The sequence below is a fragment of the Musa acuminata genome, unplaced genomic scaffold (genome assembly GCF_036884655.1).
Source record: "Musa acuminata AAA Group cultivar baxijiao unplaced genomic scaffold, Cavendish_Baxijiao_AAA HiC_scaffold_1109, whole genome shotgun sequence".
Classification (NCBI taxonomy): domain Eukaryota; kingdom Viridiplantae; phylum Streptophyta; class Magnoliopsida; order Zingiberales; family Musaceae; genus Musa; species Musa acuminata.
In genome coordinates this window covers 35704-41341 of record NW_027021322.1, presented here as the reverse complement: position 1 = coordinate 41341, position 5638 = coordinate 35704, and the positions used below count along the sequence as shown (strand labels likewise).

Genomic DNA, 5638 nt, shown 5'->3' with positions numbered 1-5638 from the left:
AAAAGAAAAAAAATCTAATCCCTTGTTCCTGAGCATTACTGATAAATATTAACTTTTTTATACGTTAGGTTTCAGATGTATATAATTCTTTTATTATATGAAACCAAAAAGAAGAAATGACAAGAAAATTGTATATAGATGGAGGAGAAAATGACGATATGGAAAACAAGACAGGGATTTTGTACAATGAAACTGTACAACAATTTTGAAAAGGGATGTAGCGCAGCTTGGTAGCGCGTTTGTTTTGGGTACAAAATGTCACGGGTTCAAATCCTGTCATCCCTACCTATTACTTCTCCCATGGGCAGTAACGAGGGATTCATTGAGATCGATTAAAATTGGACATAATCTTCCGGTCTTGCATACTATATGTATGCAAGACGTATTGGGGGTAGAAAAATTACTTTTCTTTACAGTACAGTCGTATCTCCTGTCATAAGGATAAGAAAGCGCTCTTAGTTCAGTTCGGTAGAACGCGGGTCTCCAAAACCCGATGTCGTAGGTTCAAATCCTACAGAGCGTGATTCGGTTTATTTGATGTCGAATCACAATAAAATAATTAATAATTTAACAAAACAAAAAGTTGAATTGTAACTTGAATTTGACCTCCTTCCTGCAGGAGGTCAATCAAAAAAAGAAAGAAATATTACTCAATCAAAGGTCCAACTGATCACCACGTCTATATTGTCAAATATGCGGTTACGAATAATCCTGCTAAAGTAATAGGAATTAGACCTAAGACGATTCCAAATAGAAAAACTTCAATCATTTCGGTTTGTTTAAGGGGATAAAAAGAAAGGTAAGATCTATCCCTAAATATTAATCTGAATTATCCGTGAATCTCAATGACCAAGAATTGGCAATTGATGTGAGAAAGAACCATAGAATACCCGGAATCTCAGAGAAATATTCGTTTTTATCAATTTTTCATTCAATTCATTTCAAATAAGTCGTATCTTGTTCAAACCAATGAATAGAGCTGAGGTTATAGTTAAAGCAGCCAGTAGAAAACCGAAATAACTAGTTATAGTAAGCATGAAAGAGCTAAATTAGATATGTTCTTTTGCTACATATGTTGATAAACACTTACCTAAGTTTCAATTTTTACAAAATACGACGGCAAGAAAAAATCAATTGACAGAATTAGTTTAGTTCCAATTGAAAATTCTGGATTCATCAGTCATTATAGATAAGACTAACTAAGAGTGACATAGGTAGAAAAATTCGATTCATCTGCTGTGACATTGACCGATCCTATGATTCGGAATCAACAGATTCATTGTGGAATTTGTGAGTTGAATAAAGTATTTGTGAGTTGAATAAAGTAATAGTAAAAGTAAGTAAAATATAAAGTATAAGTAAAAGTAATAGTAATTAAGAACTGTGCCGTGTAACTTCATTCAAAACTTAAATTACTTATGGACTTATACTTAAATATTAAATAAAATATTAAATAAAATATAAGTAATTTAAGTAATTTTGGAATAAAAGAATTGGATTTGAAAATTCCATTTAATCATTTCCTTTCTATTTCAATAGGATCTAATCCTTTTTGGAACGAACGGCCTGATACTATTTACCTTTTATTTATTTTAACTCATTGGACTCAGTACAGTAATAGGTTGCTTAATTGCCCATAACATAATATTTCGAATGAAAAGAAAAGGTGTCCCACGATCTATCGAAAAAAATAAAACCTTTACTCTATTTTTCATTTTTATATTTTTATTCTTTTTTTTCAGGTCCAACTCGATTCAAAGACGAACAACTTCCATTATCCTTTTAGATTCTATATTCTGTCTTTCCATATCATGGAGTTCCATACTTCTAGTTTGGTCAAGAAAGAACCTTTGTTTTGGATCTAATACAATAACGGTTGCATCACGAATATGGATTGTTCCAACTGGGTTCTGTTTCTTTCATGTTCTGTTTCTTTCACTAATATAGTATATACTATTGTATTTTGTATTACAGTATATTTATTGTATTATACGACCAACCAATTACTTGAAATAAAAAGATTTGAACAAAAAAACTTTTAACCAAAAAATGGGTTTATTATAGATTTCGCATACATATAATTGAATTGTGTGAATATTATAATATGCTTCATAAATTATTAGAAACCATCGATTCACGCTTTTCCAAGATCTTTACTTTCTATTATGAATCCAATAATGGAAATCTTATAAGGAATTTGAGTAATTTTCTATTGATCTATTGAATAACATAGAGTTATGCATAGACAAGGAACAAAAAAAGAAGAAAAGAATTATGTAGCATTTCGGTACCGATCGAGACTGCGTTGCTGTGCCAGAGGAAGGATAGCTATACTGATTCGGTATACTTGAAATAAACCTTTGGTACAAAATTGACGATCTCACAAAGATGCAATATCAGTAGTTTTCCATTTACTGATCCATCTTCAAGGAATCGATTCCCTTTTTTGAATGTACAAAAATTTGTGGAGCTCAGAATGTCTGGAAGCACGGGAGAACGTTCTTTTGCTGATATTATTACCAGTATTCGATACTGGGTCATTCAATAGCATTACTATACCTTCCCTATTCATTGCGGGTTGGTTATTCGTCAGTACGGGTTTAGCTTACGACGTGTTTGGAAGTCCTCGGCCAAACGAGTATTTCACAGAGAGCCGACAAGGTATTCCATTGATAACCGGCCGTTTTGATTCTTTGGAACAACTTGATGAATTTAGTAAATCCTTTTAGGAGGCCCCCAATGACCATAGATCGAACCTATCCAATTTTTACAGTGCGATGGTTGGCTGTTCACGGACTAGCTGTACCTACCGTTTCTTTTTTGGGGTCAATATCAGCAATGCAGTTCATCCAACGATAAACCTAATTTGAATTATAGAGCTATGACACAATCAAACCCGAATGAACAAAATGTTGAATTGAATCGTACCAGTCTATACTGGGGTTTATTACTCATTTTTGTACTTGCTGTTTTATTTTCCAATTATTTCTTCAATTGAAAGAAAGAAAGAGAATAGTAGGAATTCTCTTATCCCATTCGGAAAGATACCATCCTCATAATTATCCATGACTGTTTTTGTCTCTAGCACGACCATTTGAGAAAATGTGGAGGAAAGTAGGGGAAATGGCCGATACTACTGGAAGGATTCCTCTTTGGCTGGTTGGTACTGTAACTGGTATTCCTGTGATCGGTTTAATAGGTGTTTTCTTTTACGGTTCATATTCTGGTTGGGTTCATCTCTCTAGTAATCGGATAAACCGGATTGTAGACATGAAAGAGTAAGAAAAGAACTCAACGGGACCTTACCCTCCTTTGTCTAATTAGAGCGATAAGGTCCCGTTGAGTTCTTTTCTTACTCTTATAGGAAGATTATGATCTATTCCATAACATACAAATTGGCCAGTCAACATAATCAAAATATTATATTCGTAGAATGAAATGACAAAACGGATCCTTTGCTCTGATGTTTCAAACCACTCTATTCTTTTGTTTCTTAATAATGTTTTTGAAGAATTGAAATCTATTGATTGATTCATAGTCTCTGTTCTTCCTTTCCTCCATAATATTAACTCTTATGAAGAAACAAGAAAAGAGTAATCAATGGATTTTCTGAATAATACAATATTATATAGATTTCTACGCATGAGACATCCTGCAAATAATTTCTATACTAAACTACTAATAGAACTTACTCTATAGAACTTACTCTATAAAACTCTATAATATAATTTGTTTGAATAATTTCTCTTGAATAATTTCTCTAAGTTAAAAGTTTAAGTTAATTGAAGAAGTTCTATTTGCTCAATCAATTATTCCCCTAATCCTTTCTCTCTTTTTGTTTGTCCACAACTTCCTATGAATCTAACCAAAAGAGTTCTGGTGGACCCGAAAAGAAGGAATGGTAATCTTTGACGAACAGGAGAAAAAATCATTATTATTTCGATATAAGACGACACAAGAAAAAGGATTTTCCGCCCTTTTCTTGTGTCGAATAGAAGACTCGTAAGACTAGTAATCCCTCCTAAAAGGATTTCTTTCTTTCATTTTTCCCATCCTTGCTCTGTATTCTCTTTCTTTGTATGTCTATTGTCTATTACTAAGAATAGGATACAAGTAATGAATTCCAGACATCCCGCAAAACGAAAAAAAAGTATAAACAAAGCAACCAAAAAGGTTTACAGATTTTTTGATCATACATAATTGTATGGATCAAAAAAAATTCGGCGCTTTTTACCAACTTGATGTTAAGGAATCTCTGCACCTAGAAATTCATTTCGTACAATTGAACCTTTTCAAACTGTTTCTTTTTAAGAACCAAAAAAACTTGTGCCAAAATAACAGATGCCAAGAAGAACAAAAGACCTTGGACCCGTAATGGGTCTTGAAGCACTATTTCTGCATCTCCCTGACCAAAGCCTCCCACATTGGGATTGCTTGTTAATGGTTGATCAAGCTTGATGGATTCACCCTCTGAAACAAGAAGTTCTGGTCCTGGAGGTATTAATATCAACCACTTGATGTCCATCCGATGCATCAACTATGGTTATTTCATATCCCCCTTTTTCTTTACGTACTATTCTGCTTACTATACCTGCTGATGTAGCATTATAGACTGTATTGTTACTTTTGCTACCATCAGGATAAATCTGACCCCTTCCTCTGTTCCCACCTACGTATATGGGATATTTTAAGAAGTGAACGTCTTTCTTCGTAGCAGGGTCGGGGGAAAGAATGGGAAAGACGATTTCACTATATTTCTGACCGGGAACAGGACCTATCACAATAATATTTCTTTTGTTGGGACGATAACTCTGAAAAGACAGATTTCCTATCTTTTCTTTCAACTCAGGAGAAATACGATCAGGGGGGCTAATTCGAATCCGTCGGGTAAAATGAGAACAGCCCCCACATTCAAAGTCCCCTTTTTACCATTAGCAAGAACTTGTTTCAGTTGCTTATCATAAGGGATTCGAACAACTGCTTCAAATACAGTATCAGGAAGCACAGCTTGCGGAACTTCAATATCCACGGGTTTATTAGCTAAATGGCAATTGGCACATACAATTCGTCCCGTTGCTTCTCGCGGGTTTCATAACCCTGCTGCGCAAAAATGGGATATGCATTTGAAATAGATGCCCGAGTTATTACATATATCATGATCGATACAGAAATGGATCGAGTCATCTCTTCCTTTACCCAAGAAAAAGTATTTTTATTTTGCATGTCCAATCATTGATCCCCGAATTTCTACAATAAATTAGATAGGTAGCTAGTATAGTTCCCTATACACGAGTCTGTCATTGTACTGGAATAATTGTACTGGAATATAGGACGAATACCTTGAACAGATAAAAGTATAAAGAATTAAGTCAAATTGAAAATACTTTCTTTATACACGAAGAAAGATTCTGATTTGATTGATATAATATAGATCAAATGAGTTCTTTATTCATTCATTGAATGATAAATTACTACAAGCGAAGGAGATACACGATTTAAAAAAAGGAAGATCCAATATTTCACAATTGTATCTAGAATAACTGGAAAAGTGGAAACAAGACCAGATATAATTTGATCGTTATGATCCAATCCAAATCGTTGTAGACCGAACCAATCATTAGTTCCCAACCATGGGTCG

General features: G+C 33.8%; 2 non-coding genes across 2 annotated transcripts; both read left to right on the top strand.

Moving 5' to 3' along the window:
• The first annotated feature begins 211 nt into the window (after window positions 1–211).
• TRNAP-UGG (transfer RNA proline (anticodon UGG)) lies at window positions 212–285 on the top strand. The gene has a single exon. It is a non-coding gene; the product is annotated as a tRNA-Pro (tRNA).
• Window positions 286–449: 164 nt separating this feature from the next.
• TRNAW-CCA (transfer RNA tryptophan (anticodon CCA)) lies at window positions 450–523 on the top strand. Its single transcript has one exon. It is a non-coding gene; the product is annotated as a tRNA-Trp (tRNA).
• The last annotated feature ends 5115 nt before the right edge of the window (window positions 524–5638 follow it).